At 27.2% G+C, this 22,675-nt stretch overlaps 1 protein-coding gene across 5 annotated transcripts in view; it reads left to right on the top strand.

Annotated features, from left to right (window-relative positions):
* Positions 1-22,675, top strand: part of bru3 (bruno 3) — a 350,850-nt gene that overhangs the window by 261,852 nt on the left and 66,323 nt on the right. For 2 of the 5 annotated variants that reach the window (XM_040710944.2, XM_040710935.2), the window contains exons 1-2: positions 5,750-6,373; positions 8,559-8,696. The exons of 1 other annotated variant lie outside the window; for it this stretch is intronic. The gene's annotated coding sequence lies outside the window, so the exon portion shown is untranslated. Of the gene's footprint in view, positions 1-5,749; positions 6,374-8,558; positions 8,697-22,675 lie in introns of those variants that run through there. 2 more of the 5 variants (XM_071887825.1, XM_071887818.1) reach the window with 1 other exon arrangement.

The following is a 22,675-nucleotide window of genomic DNA, read 5'->3' as shown; positions in this document are numbered from 1 at the left end:
CATCTTTTTCTTTCGCAAGTAAATGGAAGATAGGTCCAGCCCCCAGTATCATCATCAAAACGGTGGACTCGTCAAACTAACCTCTGACGTTGACAAGGCTTTTTGTGAATGCCCCGTCAATGTGCCAGTCCGAACTCAATAAAAGAGCCTTTAGACTGTCTACCAGTGGTTGAGACTGCAAAAGGGAAGTCAAGGACTTTTGAGGAGATACCATTGTGACTCAAAAACATCAATCATTCAAAGCAATATCTTGTTAATTACCTTAAACATCACTAAAGAGCCTTGACCTCAACTCAATTGACTACACCATCTGGTGGCAAGTAGAGTCCAAAACATGACGAGTCCGCCAGAACAATATAACCAATCTAAAGTCATCTATAAATAAGAAGAACTGTAGCTACATCTAACATGTTTGCGTGGCCTTCCTGGCCCCTAGTAGGTTTTCATTGTCTCCAATGTGGCCAGGCTCATAAATAATATTCCCCTCTATTTATTGAACAAATCTCTCTTTTATCTCTGCCATGTCTGACTTCATTTTAGTTCATTCAGATTAAAAAGAAGTACATTATACAAGGTGGTGCAAGACTTATTCCCTTCCCCGTAGTATACTAAAGACTATACTATATTAAAAAATATTTTTGTAAAACATACGATTTGTAAATATAAAAATACATCTTTAGTTCCAAAAAAATATGGTTGATTGGGTTACTAATTTGTATCTCGGATACGGATTTATAATTTGCTAGATGTTGTTTTGAACGAGTATTTTGCTCCTCATTTGAATGAAAAGGATAAAGAAAAGAAAACAATGAGAGGGAGTCTTGTTGTTGTTGTCATTACGTTTCTTTCATTTGGGTTGTAAACAGAGATTTACGGCTTATATTTATTTACATATGTTATACAAATGTGTATAAATACATAAGTATATCAATGTCGAGAAACAGAAAGACAGACGGGGATAGGGAAAAAAATAATAGATCTACGAAATTTAAGCAAAGTAAAATTGGGTATGAAAATATAAAGAGTTTTTTTTTAAATAAATACTATGACATATGATTCATCAACATAAAAACAATCTTGAATTAAAATCAAGAAAATAATAAAGTCCAAATATATTTTGCAACTTCTCAAATTAGGTACATGGAACCCAATATTTTAAAGGCATATTTGAGTGAATTATATACTTAATATTTAAACTTATGAGATGTGATAAGAGGCCCAAAAGTGTAAGATATAGTTTAAAACTTTAATTTGATTTAAAAGACTTATATTGTCCCCGATTTGTCTTTTCTAATTAAATCAATCAATTTCTTATTCTTTTGTTATGTTGATTAATAAATTTTCTGCGACTCAAAACGATAAATAAAAATAATTTGTGGATAGAAACTGACGATAATTCCTACAATCATACAATTGTAATTTACCCTCAATTTTGAGAACATTCATTATAGCTTGTTTTTTGTTGACGGTAAATATTCTATATTCTTAAACAAAATGAAGCTGTGATAAATGTTAACAGTTTTTAATCTTACGTATTATATATTGATTTTTTTTTTACTCATAATTTTAAAATATGTTTGATTCAATACTGTAGGTTGAATTACTCACGTGTTTTGGCCAAATTAACTGCGTTAAACTTAAATTACTTTCTGTTGTGGTACTTAAAATGTGAATTTTAGTTTTGATTAAAGATATTATATACAAAAATATTTTTTTAAATAGTCTTCTGACATTTTGGGTAAAAATATGTATATCTATGATTTATTCCTATATTTGCTAAATTAAGTAGTTTCCTTCAAAAATATTTATAAATATATTTATCTGTCATAATAGATATGTATAATAGGTTTAAGTAAAAATTTGAGATTGAATTTTAGAAAACACTTAATATTAGTGTTGAAAATCACTATGACAACGCTTTTTCCTATATCTAGCTTCAGCTGATTTATTTTAGATTTTGATTCAAAGTATAGATATTTAGTTGTTTTAACACCGAAAATTATTATTAAACTCTTTTCAGAGTTTTAATCGAATTTAAAAAAAAAAACAGAGAATCACTAGAAATAAAGAAAAAAAATATCTATAAATATAAATCAAAAAATATTTTGGTAAAAATAATACAGAAGATTTTAGTTATTTTCCAATAAAATTTTGATATATTATGAAAAAGAATGATATAATTTTAGAACACCCTCAAATTTGTGTTGAGATTCGGATTGACAACGGTTTATATATGTATATATATCTATAAATTATTGATGTTTCGTATATACTTATATTTATTCTAGAAAAGAACGTATTAATAAATCTTATATATCTGGGTTTTTTTTCAAAAAATAAAAGTAATTAAATTTATAGACAAAAATATATGTCAAAGATGTGTTTATTAAGATTCTGAAATAATTATTGGAGGTAATTTTTTAAAATGAATATTGCAGACTTATATTTCGAATGCAACGGTCAATATTCAAACTAGGACCGATATTTAATTGTTATTAAATTGTTGATTATTATTTAAACTAGTTTTAGACTGTGGATTAAAAAAGTTATCATATAGCATAAATTTGAAAGTATAACTATCGTGAAAATTCAGATTATTAAAATATTAGTCCAAAACTCACATTTAAAACGATAAAGTAAAAATTACCAAAATAACCATATTGTTGAGATCGATCAAGCTATCAACATTAAATCTATTTTAAAGCGGGTGTTTGAAATAATTAAAAAAATTATTTAATTACATTTTTGACAAGTATATAGTTATTTTACGGCAATGTTAAATTGATATAAGACATCACTAATTTATATAGTTTCAAAACAATAGTTTCAAAACATTTTTATCTACTCTGATCCACACCAACAGGAGTACTACTTACATACTAAGGAATAACCCCTTAACAGTATTTAAAGGCTAAAGAAAATAAAAAAACCTTACGGATAGTCCATGCTCAAAACAATCTGTTAAACTTTATCCTGACACCGTACAAAAAAGAATTTAAAAAACTCTAAAATTGTTTATCGTTGAACTTTCCCAGAACAAGTTCATAAGTCCCTTAGATATTTAGAAAAGTCTTTTCAGTTTCAAAGGGACGGAAAATTCTATTTTGTACAAGGTCGGTGCCTTGTGAATTTTATATAGTCTTATAAAAATGTTGTTTAATTATTCCAGATGAGAAAACATTCGATTAGGATCTGTACGTAAATCGATAAAAATATTGATTTTAATACTAGTTTGTAATACCTAAATACTATCTTAGTGAAGTCTACTACATCCAATAATATATTTATGTTTTTTTATCTTAACTCTTAAATTATGAAATCTCATCTTCATTAGGAAAATGATGTAGTAAAAAAAAATATTCCAAGACATCATTTTTTCAAATCTACCTTTGTAACTACATATAGATATATTTTATGCAGGAACGGAAATTGCATTTAAATATTGTCAAATCATTTTATTTTTCCCTTTGATAAATATAACAAAAGTGATTTTATTTAATTTTTTCTTCTGTTAAAGGTTTGATTTACTACTATGTATTTCCATAAATATAATACATTATGAAAGGTACTCTTTTTGCAAGGGGGAAGGAATAAATCACCGTTTGATTGATTCACTCAATTTTGCATACTCTATGCGTCAGATGTTTTATTATTGAAAAAAAGCAAAGAAAATAAACATTTTGTAAAATAAGAAATATACATAATATTTTGACAAAAAAAGTGAAAAAACCCACGGAACTACACGTTGAAAGAAAAATATTATAATATTCAAACCTACAAAAATAACCATATTTAGATATGTACCTCTAAGCAAAAAGTGTTATATTAGAGGTCTATAATTGTAGTCTGAATATGTATTTTCATTGCAAAGAATATTCTAAAAAACAAACCAATGAGCTACTTACGGATAAATCATGTTGTTTACGAAAGGAATTGTCTAGATTTTTCATAATTTTATCAATGTTTAATGCAGATGGAGTTTTAAAATAAAATACATCTGATTATTTTTAAAATAAAAATAATTATATCAAAGAGATATTACTTTATTTTTATTAATTATTACTTTATTCGTCAATGTTTTTTTTTAATATACATTTAGAATAAAAAAACTCCTTTAAAATCTTTTAAATTTATTAAAACTAAAAAACTATTGCAATAATATTTTTTTTTTAAATTGTACCTAAATTAAAGTGTCTTTCTTCAATCAGCTGTATTAATAAATTAATTAACTTCAATAATTTTTGATAGTGAAGTATGCAGTTTACTTTTATATCAAATTAAATTCAAAAGTATTTATTTTATAAAGAATTATAGAGTTTATTGTTAATTTTTTTAAATCTAAATATGATTTTAATACCCAAAATATCTCTTAGAAGATGAGTCATATTAATAATTACATTCAATGAAAAGAATTTTCGAAAATAGTCTCAATGTGCGTAACGCTATTAAACTTATTTTTCCTTGCAACTTGATGTATCAAATGTGGTGGATGAAAAACGACCTTTAGTTGGACAAACACAATTGAATATCAATTGGTTTTTTTATGAAAAATTATAACATCCAACCAAAACAAGACAAAATATCACCCTCTTCTTGAAACAATCTGTCGAAAGTGAGTAGTTGAAAAAAAAGAAAAAGGAGGGAAAATCTAATGTTAATTGATGATCACATTAATGCAACTTCAGAATTTGTCAATGTCAGACTGTTTTTCTCTTATTTTATTTTCATTTATTTATACATGAATGTCATTTCTTTATATCAATAGCTATAGTAGTAAAAAATATTACCTACCATTATGTAAAAAAAGAAACTGGTCACTTTGACAATTTAAAGATTGCTTGGAGGATTTAACAATTATAAGAAAAATAAAATTAATACAAGATCTACTCCGTATTTAGCAAAGATATAGGTAAAAGTTACTACGATGTGGTTTTTCAATTCTAATCCAAGTTCAACTACAGTTTGCACTTATAAGTAGAGATGCAAAAATAATATAAATTCTCGTGAGTGTAAATCAAAAAGAAAAGTATATGACGGCAACTTTGATATACCACAATTCTGCTGACAGATACCAATACAAAAACTATAGTGATCACTGCGTGCTACTACGTTTGAACTTTCAAAATAAGAGAAATAATTTATAAAGCACAAATATCTTACAGGTAACCGTCCTAAACTTTTTTATGTATAAGCTCATAAAGATTTCATCAATTTTCATATCCCTACTCAGAACTCCTCGACCAATTCACAAAATCACTCATTTAAAATGTGTATCCTCCATAAGACTTACAGAATAATGATAACAGCTTTGGAAATTAGAAAAAAAAAACACATGAAGTTGCAATTAAAAAAAAAGTGTGCATGTCCAGGGTAATATTTTTTACATCCACATCAGTAGCTGTTCCTTTTATAAAGCATTACAAATGTGAGAAGTAAATTATACATCAACAAAAAAACGAGTTTGTTTTTGTTACATCAATTAGTTAAATGACCTTTTTCAAATAATTGTTATTTTTTTCCCTTTGGCCTTTGTGCCTTGTTTTTCTTCCCTTCTTCTTTTTGTTACTGCATTTTTTATACTTCTTAAAAAAGATGATGATGAACAAGAAGTAGTAGTTAGAGGGGGCAAAGGGGGGAGGGGGTAGAGTAAAGGATAATGAAAAAAGAGAAAGCTTGAAAGCTATGACGACGAAACTATATATATAAGGCCTTTTATTGTATATGTGGTATAAAAGTGCGGCTATACATAGTTAAAATGAATTCTCATAGCGACGAGGTAGAGTTATAGAATAACTAAGGATATAAAATATAGTTGTAAGTCTGCCCGTAAGTCGGCATGCGAAGAAGGGAAAAAGGTCCCTCTTCTTGGTTGTGAGCGAGTGTCTCCCCTGTTTTCTCGTGAGTTACGAGAAAAGCGCTTTCCCCGTGTTGTTGTTGTTTTTAGTGTAGGGAATAATAAGAGGGGGAAATATTAAAGAAAAGCAGTGTAATAGTAAAACACTGTACTTTTTTTTTCATCATTCTTACCACCACTAAAAAATAACAACATTCGTGATAAGTCATTCGAGAAGAGCAGAGGTATTAGTACAAAAAGGCGCCCTGGATTCTAAGGATTTGTTATTTTTTTAATAAGGCTTGAGAAGATATACACGTAATAAGAATATTCATTCTTAATAAATATACCATATATCACTACATAGTTTATCAAACCCCCAAAAAAATCAGTGTGTTTATAAAAAAATCCATGATTGTATTTGCTTATTTCAAAGACATTTCTGTTCGAAAAAAGATCCAACATAATTAACAACGCCAACTGTGACAATTAAGAAAAATACATAAACACATTAGTTTTGAAATCAACATCATCAAATTGGTAAGTGTTTTATTTATTTCTCAAATATTTTGACACAGACACTTTTTTTACAAAAATTGTTTATTATTATAAGTGGTTCAAAAACCATTTTTGTAAAAGATTGATTTCCAATATAAAAAGTAAGCTAGGGGGAGGAAATAATAAAAAATGACAGAATGGGAGGGGGGTCTACCCCTCCCTCCTCTTTCTTAAATAATAGTAGAAATATTATTATTTAGTTATTTTTTATAAAAAAAAATATGGTCTCAGGATTAAAAGAGCTTAAAATGTCATTCTGTGCGCGTTGATATTTAATTAGACTTTGTTAATTAAAATTATTACATGATTATAATGGGATTTATTCATTAATTGAAAAATTTTACCAGTTTGTTAGGATTTATTTTCTTAAGAAAGCCTTTTAATTATTATTCTTGTATAGTATGTTCAATATAGATTTCTTGTGAAAATAAATATTAATGAATTAACTAGTACTAAATAAAATAAAATTCTTCGCGAAATGAAAAAAGCGTAAAAGATAGATTATAAGTGTACAACTCATAAATTGAATTTTCCTCCTTTTTTCCCTTCTTCAAGGCGGGCCTATTAGATTTTGTATTTTTCTATTTCTTTTCCCTATTTTTAATATTTATATACAGTATACGACTACACATAAGTATACTTATGTAAACTGAGGCAGTTGCAAAACAAGCAAGGAGTCCCTCATTGGCTAGATCATAAGTTGCAAAGCTCTCTTTTTCTTTCGGTTTCTTTTTTACTCTTTCTCTCTCTGCATGAACATGCATGAGACTTTCTTCTTTTCGACAAAGGAGAAGAGGGGGGTATTAGTAGTAGTATATGTACAAGAGAAGGCATAATTCTTATATATATATAGAAATATTACCGGCCATATAAAGTGTGTATGTTTTGAGTAACATAGAATGTGGCTCCACCCAGTTTATTATATTCTTTGCATCATTTTCTCCCCCTCTTAGTTTTTGCGCCCCAAGGAGTCATGACTTTTAAGCAGAAGGAAAAGGGGCAAAAACAAGTAGTCTTTTTAGACCTTAAGTTCTTGTTTTTATAATATTTTTGGAGCATCATTTTAGGCAAAAAAATATTCCATTATATATATATAAATATATATTTTTTTAATAAAATTGAACAATGAAAAATTATATTCTTAAGAAATATAAACGGCTTTTAACTTTTAATTTTTGTTTAAATTACATTTTGAGAACCTCATAAAAAAATTAATTATATTATGCCTCTCTGTAGGCATTTTATAAAAACGGAACGTTGAAAAATTATTCCCTACTAAATTATAGATAGTTTATGAGCATTTTTTTTACAACATTTGGGAGCTTAATTGTAACAAAAAAAAAATATTTTACATTAATTTTTGTTTAAATAAAAGGATCCCCTTACAAAATATATTTATTGTGTTTATAAGAGTTATATTGACAATTCAAAAACTATCCAATTTTGCTTTTTCTTAGAACTTTTTATAAAAAGGACTATTGACAAATTATTGTTAAAAATTAATTAATTTAGTTTTTACCCTTAATTTTTAGTATTCAGTAAAAAAGTTTCTATTTATAATAACAGTTATCTTCAATTATACTTCTTTTAGGAATTTTATATATAAGATTATTGAAAAGCCTCAAAAAATTAGATAAATAGTTTTGGGTTTTTCCCTCAAGTTAAGTTGATGATTTAATAAAGATAAATTTATCCATCAAAACGCCTATCCTTCAGTAATACATCATAATAATAACGTTTCATACAAAGAAAGAAAAAAAAACCTAAGTTAGTTATTCACAGAATATTTTTTTCAAACATTGTAATTTTTTATATATAACTATTTTTATTTTCTGACAAGTTTCAAATGAATTATTTGAATTTTAACGTTGAGGAGGAGTAAGAAGGGTTCCCCCTGTTTTTTTTTTAGTTTTTTTTTTCTTGCTCTCTAGTGTGGTTTTCGTAATTAATCGAACCCTAGAGATTTCACAAAAAAAAAGTTATATATATAAGGGAGGGAAGAAAAGGGAAATGTCTTCCTCATCTAATTAATTATTCATTAATCTATCATATCTTGTTTTCTTACTTTGACAAATTTTCACAGATATTAACCATCAATTGAAAATTTCATTTCTTCATTATTTATTTATACTTAATGTAATTTTTTCCTTATTATTATTTTTTACAGAAATCTACCGTCCTTTTATACACTACATACAAATAGACCAACTCACCCCCTTCTTAACCAACCAACCACTTCCGACGAACAATTTGAAATCTTGAACGTATAAAAACAATAACGACGATACAACATTCAAGTCTAAAAGTAAGGTTTTTTGCGTAAATATATATGAAAATATCTATATGCAAATGTGTTATAGATGCATATGCAATTAATGGTACAAAAAATGCATTAAAAATGTAATTAAAATTCGAATCTATATGTATATAACATACAATGTTACTAATTTGTGTATGAATGTTGAATTTGTATTTTTTAAACCTATATAAATACCGCGAAATTATTTGAGGACATGTGTAAATTACAAAAAATTATCATTTTATGTCAATCTAGAAAGTAGTTTACAAATCCTTATTATTGAATTAATATTCTTTTTTTAGAATCCATTTTGAGATCAACAAACTTTTAGATGTGGTGATTCCGATTATTCATCAATTATTAAAATATACGAATAAATAGAATTTATAGATTTTCATATTTTAAAAAAATAATACAGTAAATTGTTTGTCAAATTAGTGAAAAAAGGATTCAAAATAAATAAGAGATCTTTATTTATTAAATATCTTATGTACTTTTTCATGTTTGATCTAGTAGTTAAGCTGAATAATGAAGTTGTTATTTTTCTTTGTATATTTTTATCAAATAACTAATAGATATATAAACATTACAAACCCTTACATTCAAGTTTATGTTGAATTCTCACAGGTTATAATTAAAAAAGAATGGGGGAGGGGGGCAGAATGTACTTACTTTGATAGTAATAAGTTAGAGAAATGTATAGATCAAAAAAAGTCTAAGGGGTGCTGTGGTGTTCAACAGGTGGAACATAATTTTTTTATTTTAAATTTTTAAGTATGATTAATCTACTAAATGATCTATTTATAAAAAGTATAAATATATAGGTACCTTTCCCTTTTAAATACGAGAGGATCATAAATTTTAGGTTGGCTGGGAGTAGGGGTGACAAAAATAAAAAAAAAAGGCTAGAAAAACTAATTTGCTATGCGTCTCTTTTTTTTTTTTTTGTATATAAATTTATGTTCTATGGTGTAAAAATATGAATTATATATCTTTTCTTTCCTTTTTTTTAAAATGAAGAAGTACTTATTTATCCAAAAAGTTATGTTTTGTTGTAGAATAAAGATCCTAATAAATGAATGAATAATTTATCCAATTGGTTCAAAATATCTTTCACACCATTGGGGTAAAAAAATAGAATAAAACTATACATAAACGGTACACACCCGGTACCCAATTACACTGACTCATAACCTAATCGATATTACCACAGAAGGAAACCCCATATTCTGTTATCTTAACTAAAACATCAGGAGTTATCCATTATATTAACTATTCACTTTTACATACATCACACTGTTATCTCTACTTTTGCAGACAAGTATGTTGATATACAGGGTGCTTAAATTAGAGTGACACATCATCTGTATAAAATCAAACGAAAGAAAATTAAACTTTCAAAATATTATAGAATTGTATTGTGCATAAAATAAATGGGATGTTATTAGTGAATATTGTGGTCTTCTTTTGAAATGTCGTACCTCCAACAACCCCTAAAGACCTTATAATGCATTGATCTGACACTCTGTGGACATGTTTGTTAGTTCCATATTGATGGAAGCCTTTAGATCTTGAAGAGACTAATGGGTGGGATTTTAAGTTTACTCTTTGTTCAAGATGTATCCAAATGAGGTAGTTCATGCAAGGCCGTAAATAATTTTATTTGAGCCTTGCAAACAGATCACATAAAAATTACCTCAGCCGGGTTTTTTTTTTTCGTACAACTGTTGTCAAAGAAAATTATATTGTATCATATATAAATACTTATCGATAAGGTCAAATATTTTTTTCCTTTTGGCACACCCTGTAATGCAAAGAAAAGGGTCCGTAAGAAGAAAGGGAATGCAATACTTGATGGTTCTACCAAAAAAAAAACACCATGATTTTCTAAAAGAGAAAAAAATCTTTTTTTTACCCCTTTCAGTTAAAATTGCATTATCGACAATCTATATATGTATGTTCATACGAAGAAAATGGAATATTATATATATGTAAGATATTTGACTTAGGAAATCTTACTTTTTTAAGTACTAGGAAAGAGAATATTCTCTGTGTTTCTTCTCTTTTTTCCCAATACTTTGCATTTTGATAATCTTTTTCTTTTTTTAAGAAAAAAGAAGAAGTTTATTTCAGTTTTATTTTTTTTTTTAAAAAAGAAACAACTTATCAGTTGACAAATTTAAATGTATTTTGGAATTGATAGTTTTGTCATGATATCCTATTTTTTGCACCAGTTCTGGTACCAAAAAGAACTATCAGTTAATTGATACTATCAAACCCTTTTATGATTTAAGAGCAGTGCACCTATAGGATTTTTGTTTGCGTTGGTGACTAAAGAGACTCTAAGAAAATTGATTAAAAATTAGAGAATATAACTGCTAAGTTTCTCATTCTAAATCACGTAGAATTCAAGGTTAGAACTTTTTTGTTCCATAAGTTTTACCCTCTTTCCTTAGAGGCTTTTTAGCGGTGGATTTCTATATATGAAATAAACTGTTTTATACAAGCAACAATATTATTTCTTTCTGTTTTAGCAAGGTAATTTATTTTGGATTAGGAGGGACAAAATATGGACGGGGGCTTATTTAATTGTCGGTTCCACTTTTGTATTTTTTTTTTTTTTTTTTGCCCTTGGTTGGTCCAAATAATGGTTATTTTTGGAGTAAAATAGTTTTGAAACGAAAGAGGATATTAAATGAAAACGTTCATTTTTTAAATCTGTATATGAATAAAAATATTTTGTCGAGTTCCTCTATTTATTTTATGTCCTCTGAATAATGTTTAATAAATACGATTATTTTAATTCTTGTAAGATATGCATTACGCAATTGTCTTTATTCAATTCCCTCTTTAATAGTTGGTTGAACGAAAAAGAAAGAAAAAGGTAGTGCATGTTCCATGTATAGGGTTGTATAAAATATGACTTGCCGTTATAAATGAAACTGAAAAATGGCATGTAACCCGATGACAGTAAAACTCACTCCGTATCCAGGAAGAAAAAAAGGCAAGAATTACTCCCATATCGATTCTCAATTCCACTTTGTGTCCATCAAGGACTTTGGTTAATTAATTCTTAAGAAATTAGTATCATAATTCATGAGCAGATGTGATTACACTATAATTAGGTATTCTCTCTTTTTTTAACTTATTATAGTTCCAGTTAAAATATTAATATTAACAAATAACAATAATCAACCCACAACAGCGATGCAATTAAATAAAATAATTATGACAAGATTTAGTGATAAGGAAAAATGATATAAAACAAGTAATAAAGATGTATATTAAAAGTATAAATATATTTAGAAGAAACCTTACTAAAAAATCAATCTTGAGGTATGAAAAGATAATCACAGTATTTTTTAAATTATGAAAAGAAACATACACACTAGGTTAGAAGTAAGGCTTGTCCGTTTTTTGTAAAGTTTCCTAAAATTTCAAGCTCCTTTTTTACTATTTTTCCCCATTAGTGTTGGAATTGGTACCTGGTGGTATATAGCAGAGTAAATGATCTCTTCAAATTTGATGGGACTAGGTTATACTTCGAAAGCATTCTAAGATATAGCACGGGTTTCTATGACCTTATCTCTTTAAACAGTTAAATAATAATAAAAAATCTTTACATAATGCAAATAAAAAAAAGTCTTGCAGATATTCTAGATACTACGTTATAGAACTTTATTCCCTGCACTGTATTAACAGGTTACTGAAAACCACTAGTTTGGTTTTATTACATCAAATAAATTGAGATAATAATATTTTTTTAAACCTGCTACTTCATAAGTCATTGATAAGGATTAAAATACTACTCCGATCAGTAATTATTATTTACAAATAAAAAGACAATGTAACATAACTTTTACTTTCTTCTAATTCTTCTTCAGCTACTTAGAAGGATGAAAATTAAATTATAGAAACGGCTTAGAAAAGTTAAAAAAATCCTATATATTTCTTCAAAGAAGAAAAAAAAAACTTTAAAAGATTCATTGAACTGGAAATAACTTATTTTTTTCCCTTATTACATTCTACCAAAAGGAAAAAGATGAAAATATTTCAACTACTTCTCTTCTCTCCTTCTGAGGCAAAAGTAATTTGTTTCTATTTTTTGAAAAATATTGTCAACATGATATAGCTAGAAACAAAGTACAAAAATCTTGTACAAAGTGCATTCTATTTCCTCTGCTCACTATTGCATTTTTGAGGTTGTGATATTTTGATTAAAGGTAAATAAATAAAGTCGATATTTCTTTTCAGTTAATTTATTTCTTATTTGAAAGGATATTGATTTAATGCTAATATTACAAAATACTAATAAATAGGGATTTCAGAAAAAATGTGATCACTAGATAAGTGAAAATACGTGCATTTATAAGCATGAGTGGATACAATTGTACAGTTTGTTTGTGAAACCTACAACTTATACTAGTAGATTGGTCAAGTTAAGAGAATAATTTAATTTTAAGAGGCCGAATGCCCTCATTTCCACTTCTTTAGTTATTACATACATGAGAAAAAAATCCATAATTGTCAAATTTTCAGATGTTATTCCCGCATTTTTATAAAATAAAAAGTTTTATTCTACGTGAAATTATGCAACAAAAAGTAACATATATACTTTATTTATTACCAGCTTCCTCTAAATAGAGCTCAAATTAAGTATTTTATAGCTGTTAGCAATTTTTATCACCAAATAAACAATAGTTCCACATATAAGAATAGTGAATTAACTTCCAACTAATTTTAAGATCAATTTTAAATAAAATTTTCAAAACAGTGGTTTGTAAACTAAAACTTAACCCTCACCAGTTTTGGTACTAAGACTTTTTTAGAGTGGTGTTTGTATATTTTTTTCTAATTTTTCGACAGATGGCCCATTCTTTCTGACTGACATTTCATTTTTCAGCTTCAAATATGAGATACATCTTTATGGGAGAAAAGATATTGACATTTTCAAAAAGTATTAGGATTTTCTCATGAAAAACATTACTTACTACTTATCAAATTATGTTATTTTTAGCAAACATTATTTTTTGTTTATTTTGCAAATGATCATTTTAGAAAAGTATTTTGATAGAATCCACATTATAACCACTGATTTTTAAGAAGAATGAAGCGGCGATAATTCAATTTTATATATTGTATTAATTTGATAAAATTGTCCTTTTAAGACTCTTCACATTTTCCTATATTTATGTAATTCTTCGATATAATATTATAAAACCACATAAATTTCTTTTTATTTTACTAACGTATTTGACGTCATAATAATGTTGATTTTATGATGAAAGCAGATATATATAAACATAAGTAATACCAATTTACTTATAACTAGGAAATGTAGAGAGAGAAAGAGTTAAACGGATTTGGAAGAAAAGAGGAACATCTGATCTTTTTCATGTTACCTACATATAAATAAATATGTAGAGCGTAAACATAAACAAAATCTTGACCAAATTTAAGAAAAAAAGAAATCCCAATTTTTTTTTCTTCATATGTTCATTCCAATACGGAATGATACGTTAAAATAAAAGCAATTTGAATTTTCTACTTCTACAAAATAGAATTTGAAATAGAATTTCAACGCAATTTATACTATAAATAGATGTGTGTCTGAGCTCTCTTAATCATTAGCCCCCATTCGTGGCAATGATAGCTTCCCTGCGGCGGCAAAATGACTCTGCCCCCTAAAGCGTCCCAATGCTGGCTCACAGTGGCATTAAGGGCATTGGTGTTTGTATAACAGATACTGCAAGCCTTCTCCTCGACTTCTACCCAAAAGGTGTAGCCGAGGGGTTCACATGAAGGCTATAGTGGCAGGGAAAAACTGTTGAAGAAAAGTTCAAAAAGAACAAGAAAGACTCATTTAATAGAGTCTTGTAACAAAGGAGATGAATTTCTTTCATTGATGATGCCATAAGTAGTTTTGATAGCCCTCTATACAGTTTGGTGTGAAACTTCTGGATGTCTTGTATGGTGCCTCATGGACTTAAGGGAATTGGCCTGGGCAGTTTTATTTAACTCATCGAGGCCCAGTTTGGCCTTTTTGATAGCGCCTTTCTTCCTCTTCAACGTTTCAGACTTACTGAAGATGTAGACGGTGTTCCTGGATACACCCAACTGCTTGGAGTGAGCGAATGGTAATTCGTCGTCAATATTCATTTGTAATTTTCTCGACATGCACGTAAGCTATAGAGCTTAGGTTTGTTTCGTTTTGTAACTAATTGTGTATGATTTAATATATCGAAATAGGAATATATTTCAATCACACAACCTTTATTCGTTATTGAATTAGTAAGTGTTCAGATTTCAATGGACCATCTGGATTGTCATAGACATATTTGAATAATTTATATGGTTTCTTTTCATATTTGATGGATGAGCTAAAATATTCAAGAATTTAGACAATAGTTTAAAACCTTTATTGGATTTAAAAACTAATATTGCCCCTCATATGAACCCTTTTTAGCAAAATGTATCAACTTCTTATTCTTTTATTGTGACCATAAAATTATTTGTCAAATAATAGAAATGTAATCCACATTCAAATTTGAAAAAAATAAAAAATCATTTTAGCTAATTTTGTTTCGACGGTCCACATAATTAGAGCCTTCATAGGGTTTGACAACTCCAGAATTATCCCTCTACATATTCCTTACTTCCATAACATTACAATCAAAAAACATGGGGGCGTAAGTAGTAAAATAATCATGAAAATTATCCCACACTTCTAATTATCAATGTATTTGAGAAAAAAAAGTAGTTAGAATAATTGCTTTATAAATTTCCCTTATTTTTATTTATTTTATTTTAGAGTTTCTAAATGATTAATATCGTTTCATCCTGTGAGTTATATATATTTACTATGAATGTAAACATCAAATATCTTCAAATTGATAAAAGAGGGAGGGAGTATAAAGGTTGGATAATATTTCCTAAGAGAGAAGAAAAACACATACGGAGAGGCAGGGAGAAAAATAAAGATTTCCTACATAATCTTATATTAAAAATAATAATAGTATACCTAATTCCCAAGAAGCTCGTAAAAAAGTAGTTATAAATATCCGTCATTACATAATAATCACAAAATAATTAACAGTTTAAGTAGTTTGTAGTTTGTGGATTGTTCAAAGATAGTGATATTGATGAAATACCTTTGAAAAAATGCCTTATTTATTTGAGAAAAAACGGGGTTTACCCATTTAAAAAATTGACATGTTTTTCTCAAAAGACAGTCAAGATGAAATTTATACTCCTATTTAAATTTATTTTAAATTTAAATTTTAAAACATTTTGATTTATCCTTCGGATCCCCCTCAGAATTGCACTTAAATATCTTAAATTTGTCATAAACATTTACAGAAAAATAATATAAAATTAAATATCTATTTTTCATATTTAGTAAAAACTCCAGAAATTTCCTAAATTTTTCAATTCAATCAAAAAATTTGAATATAAGTGCTTTATGATCAAAATTAAATTAATTATGTTTTGATAGCTTATATTTATGATATAAAGCAAAGATTTCGGATATATGATTCAAATATTTGTATAAAAATCTCGATACTATATTTTATATTAAAAAAGTACTTATTAGTAGCACTGTAAAGTCTGCAATTTAGCTTTGCATGTGACAATGAATCCATTTTTAATTACTATATACTTGGATTTTTTTATGACTAATTATCCCAATTATTGGGATGTGTACTAGGTAAATCAAAAATATATCAATAAATATATAAATAATAAAATATAATCACAATATATGTAAAGAAAAAAATCGTATTATGTATTTATAATATGATGATGCTACGTGTTTACCTAATTGTAAAGGTTTACATCTCCTCTACACATGCAAATATAATCATCCCCTCTACCTAAGTCGTATTAATTTACAGAAAAATCATGCAAGCTATATATATTTTATCAGAATAAAGAAAACCTTCAACTCTAACTATCATTGTTGTACTATGAATCAAAAAATGACTCATAATAGTTGTAGTACTGTTTTATGTGCAATCGATTTTGACCTTTTAAATAATGATGATTTTTGCTCTATTTGTAACATTGTTTATGTTTACAAAGAACAACATCATGAAACAAGTAGAAAGGAAGCCACAACAACTACATATACTATATATGAAAAAAAGAAAGTCGATCATACCATCAAGTAATGATAGTAATGACGTGTTTATCATCCCATCTGAAGGAACATACATAGGGAAGGGAGTGATTATTTATTTATAAGCTCCCTACGAGTAGATAGTTAGTGATGTAACGACACTTAAATAACAGGTTTCATAGGGGTTCTAGTTCATAACAGTCTATATTTTAGCAGTTCTGGGCAGGTTCCGAGACAGTTCTTAGATCCAGTCCTTTTTTACCCTATTTTTTGTACAAATAGTGTCTATGTCATAACAGGATAAATCCAAAATAGATAGGACGTCCTTATTGTTATAAGTGGCCGATTAGGGGGTATCCTCGGAGTGTAGGTAAAAAACTCCTTTTTAGAAGGTAAATTTTATTTTTACTGTAGGGCAACAAAAGCCAATGGTAAATCTTGTTTATGAAAGTTTCTTTATATACATATGTTTACCTTAAATATGTTTTTTATCCTGCAAATCTGAAGGAATGAGAGCACGCATATTAATTGAATGATGATGCTTCGTATGTTTTGGTTGGTGAGTATAAATTTCACGGTTCAGAAAGTTGTTAATTATGTAAGACTAGTCATTTACGTATTTCACAAACCGGTTTGGCCCCTTGATCCATGACATAACTAATTTGTACATTTCTTGTTTTCCGCTCCTACGTAACTCCGTATCAAATTATATATATGTTTTAACTATTAATTTCTCTTTTTCTTGTTCTTTCTATTAAGGATACTTTTCACAAAAAAAAAACTAATAAAATGGTAAACTGGACATGAAAGAGTGAGAAGGGGGGAGGAAGAAAAGTTTTTTCTTCCCTTCTTCTTTTTTTGTAGCCCCATCAGGGACATTAAGAACGAAAAATTCTTATAATAAAAATAATTAATTCCCATGTTGCTTTCAATTTCATTAAGGGCGTATAGAGAGAATGGTAATATTAGAAGAAAAAAAAATCATATCTTTTTGTTATGATAATTAATATTGTCACCTACTTTTAATATAATTTTTTACAAATAAGTAAATAAATACAAAGAGCTTTCTTATTGTCTATGTAAAGCAAAAAAAGATTAGTCAAATTCTCAAATCTCTACATTTATTATATTTGGTTCGCAGAAATGGAAATTAAATATTTCAAATAATTTTGAACTAAATGGTTGCATAAAAGGAAAAAAATGTTATAATGCTGGATTTCGTATAGATATGGTCAAGTCTAAGAGGCTTGAAAAATTGTACTATTTATTTTTCACCGAAAAAGTGAAAAAGTGAATTAGCTTTTATGACTATTTGTTCTTTTGTGACGAAATTTAAAAAAATTTATTTGATGAAACTAAAGATTATTTAGATTATTTTAAAGCCCATTTATATCGGTGTAAGATAAATAAAAAAGTAATTAAAATGGTCCTATGTTTACATTTAATACTTTTAACTGAAAAATGATATCTTAAAATGAATGGACAAAAAAACTTTAATGTTTTAACTCTTTTACAATATCACATCTCAGAGGTTTGGGATTGATTTTATATTTTGAAGACTTGCATCTCTATTTATTTTACGGTCAAATATTTGATACTTGACTTGAACTTGAAAACTGTCAAGCAGAACTAAAGACAACGTTTCAATATTTTAGACTCTATAATAGAATTATGTAATTGAAATTAGTAATAAAGACTCGAGCTAAACTTAAATAAAAATATTAAAAGATTCAAAGAAAATCTTCAAGAAATTGACCTGGGCTTGTGAACACTGACTTCAGAATTGACTTGAACATGTTGTATTATGCCTTTCTCACCTCTGTCAGACATTATGAGAGCATAATTTGTTCAATGAAAATACATGTACATTTTGTTAATCATTTGCGATATTTTATTTTTTCGAATAATTTAACATCTTGAGATACAACTCTCCCAAAAATCATTTCATTGTCTCCACTTTTTTAATCAGAGCTTTTTTTTGGCGCAGATCATTCCAGCTTTCTTCTTTTCTGCGTAGTATTATTTCGGTGTTATTGAGACATATTTGCATCATACATACTGATAATTCTGGACAGATTTAAATATCATAAAGGAGCTAGATTTATTTTTAAAAAAACAATTCCATGGAGAGTAAATATCCTTATATGTTTATTTATATTAAATAACTATAATTATTTAATACAAATATTCTATTCATTTATGTATAAAAAATCAACAAAAATAATAAAAAATTGGATTGCGCTGAAAATAGTCATGAAGACAAGAATATATACCTAAAAACAGCAGCAAAAACAGTCCTGTTAAAAAGAATTGCTCAAAAATGAATGACAGCCTTTTCTTAATCCATATTAAGTAATGTAATTATAAGTAATTGAAGAGTTGTTTTTAGTCTATGAAAATATACATATTATACATGATTATTTTTCCATCTTCACTTATTATTTATATACAATATAGGATGGAATTTAGAAAGGGAGCTACATACGAGTACATTCATATAACACCAAGAAAATAGGAATTTACAATGTGTCACAAGAATAGTAAAGTATATTTTTCAAACATTATTGACAGTTTGTTACTTTTTTATTTATATTTTTTTTATGTGTGTGTGCGTTGTTTCCTTCTCTCCCCTTTTATTTGAGTCATTTTCATACATTGTTGGTTTTCTATGTATAAGTGTACACAAATTTTTGAACAACAACAGGAGAAGGAGAAAGAAGAACCAACAGGTTGAATGATAAATGCATATTATTACATGCTTGATAAATATTCAAAGATTAGAAAAATAGTCATACATATTGTAGCTACATAATTCATAGTATCAATTATATTACATAAATGGATAAATTACCATAGTAAATATGAACTTGATTAGTGTGGAGGAGGCATAGAAGAAGATAAAAAGTAAAAAACAAAAAAACATGGAGGTTTTTGTTACTGATAACTTTCAATATTAGACAATTACGGTTGTGTGTACTTAGCATTACTTGGGGATATTTATTAAAATATTATACGTTTTTTAACGCCTTAGTGGCCCGTATTCATAGTACAGTCAATTTGAAAAATTTCACTTTTTTATATAATTGAATAATTATACCCAAGTTTAAATTTAAAAATATATAGAAAATAAAGTTCTTAGAAATTAGATAAAATTGCAAATACATATAAAAACATACTTTTTTTAGGTTAGGTAAAAAAAAAAACTTATTTACAATTTTTTATAATTTTTTGTAACTATTAAATCCATTTTGCAAAGGATAAAAGTATTTGTATGAAAATAGGACATTCAAAAAAAAAATCTCTTAAGCAAAAAGTTAATTAAAGTCACGTAATTTAAAATTCATTACTGCAAGGAATTTAAAAAAAAAATCATACAATAAAGTTTTTGTATTTTGAAGAAGTTGGATTCTTTTATATTTGAAAAACGTATTATGCAGAGCTATCCAAATCTATATTAGCCACCTATTCAACGTCTGGTAATCGTGTTATGTAACCCAAAAATTTATATTATTATTTTTAGAAGGAAGATTGCAATTTCTACTAAAGATAACGGCGTGTACTGATTACTTTATCATAATTATCAAACGACGTCATTCGAAAACACTCTTTTGCATTATATGTCTTCATTAAATATATCCAATTAATGACTATCAAGTACATATATAAGTAGTTATTTGTATGAATAACAAAACAACGTAATTAATTAAGAACTACTATAAACTACTATTTTATTTAGCCCTAGTTTCTGGGTACTTTATAGGTAATAAAACCACAGGGATAGTTGCTATGTATGAAGGGATGTAACCATTTTTTATGGGTAGGGAGGAAACGTTCTATATATATATATTATTATTTCACATATCATATGACAAATTTTATGATCATTATACGTCTGTAAGTATTTCAGGGATAATTTATATTTATGTAGTACGTAAATACAAAAGATTTGTATTTTTAAATAGGTAGATAGTCTTAAAAGGAGTAGACTGTGTTTATTTATTTTAGTTTATTGAGTGTATGCTAATGAATCCCTTTCGCTTTAATTGGATTTATTTTTCCCTTTAATTTATATATAGTAGGGAAGATGAAGGAAGGGGATATTCGAAATGTATTTTATGATGATTTTTTTTTTTTTTGTAAAAGAATAGAAAAAATAAAACATTTGAAAAATGATTCTTTAGATGCAAAAGGGAAAATATGTATTATAAATAAATATATAGACGAATCTACAAAGAGAGGAAGTTCTACCATCAATTCATGTCTGAGAAGAACAACAGAGAATAAACTTTTTTTCATTACTATAATTGGTGGCATTGGAGTGTTGAAGCTATATATGTATAGGTGCAAGACTTGATCCTGTATTCCTTCTTTATATGTATATTGATGATATATACATAAAGAAATGCAAATATTACATTTATGTACATATTTTTGATGGGAGAAAGTTGAGTAACGAAAAAAAAGAGGGTTGTTTAACAGGAAAAATGCATTTTTTTTTATAAAATAAAAAAAACATATACACATTATGATTATTTGGATATGATATAAACGAACCCATATATGTAACTTGATATACATACGTCCAATTTTGAAGTTTATTCTTCGGCCCCCCTTCGTTCTTTTTTTTCCTTTTTTTTTGAAGGAGTATCAATTTACACGCACGTACAAATCACTGAGTCATTTTTTTATTATCATTGTTACATTTCCTACAAGTTATGAAGGAGAAAGCCTTTTTGTCATAATTAAGTAAAAAACCACGAAACTAAAGGATTGGCAATATTAATTTACACATTGTTAAATCTAATTTTCAAGGCATCATGGGCAACATGTTTGACAAAAAAATAATTAAAAAAAATACATTTTAACTATTATGGGTCATCTTATTATTCAATATATTTTATATTGCTATCATAACTCGTTCTAAGTCAAACATATAGACTGTGTTCCCCTATGGAAGTTGAGTGTTTTTCAAGGGGAGCGCCAAACCAGGAAATATAATTGGAAATGTAACAAAAATTTTAATAAGACAAGGTTAAATTTGTGGTGGTGTATGTAGTATTGGGGAGGGAGGTCTTTGAGATCGCTAAAATCACTTGTAAAGTTTCTAATTAATTATATCTGATATTTACAGCAACACATTCACTTCATGTTACTGTCCAAATCATGTAGGTGTAGAGAGAGTAAAATGCCTCACTTTAACATTTAAATTAATAAGTCAAACTATCAGTTTCTGTCAACCACAAAAATAGTTTGCCATTATTCTTAATTTAGTCTAAATTAAAGTAATTATTATTCTTATAAACATTGGGTAAGATTTATTCATGATGACATCACTTTTTCATAAATATAACGATGCTTCTTTCAAAGATTGTTAAATGGTAAGGTTTCTGCGTCTAATTTGTATGCAATCTTAAAATTGTCGTGAAATTAAAAAAGATGTCGCTAATTTCTAAGCAAGTGAATTTGTAAGAAAAAGATAACACCTTTTTCAATTTGAGTTATTACGCCAAACGTATTTAAATTGATATTATACCCATTTTTCAAAATCTAAATTTACTAAATATATGTACATGTTACTTTGCTCTTGAATTATAGCTAGCCTTCCTCAAGAGCTTTATTTTTGACGTTTTTTCAAATATGCTGCAAAATTCGAGATATTATGTTATTGTTTTCATGGTTGCCTCCAAAATATTTACGCTAAGGCATTAAAAGTGCTAACAACTGAAAGTTAATTAATTTTTTGGAAATGTATTAGTTTACCTCTAGAAAATTTTAACTAACTTGCAACGTTGTGAGCAAACGTCAACAATCAGTCTACATGATTCTTGACCCAGTAATAGATAAAGTCAAAAATCAAAGCAATTTG

This window comes from Lepeophtheirus salmonis, chromosome 1 (genome assembly GCF_016086655.4).
Source record: "Lepeophtheirus salmonis chromosome 1, UVic_Lsal_1.4, whole genome shotgun sequence".
Classification (NCBI taxonomy): Eukaryota; Metazoa; Arthropoda; class Copepoda; order Siphonostomatoida; family Caligidae; genus Lepeophtheirus; species Lepeophtheirus salmonis.
This window is presented reverse-complemented; position numbering and strand designations above follow the sequence as displayed.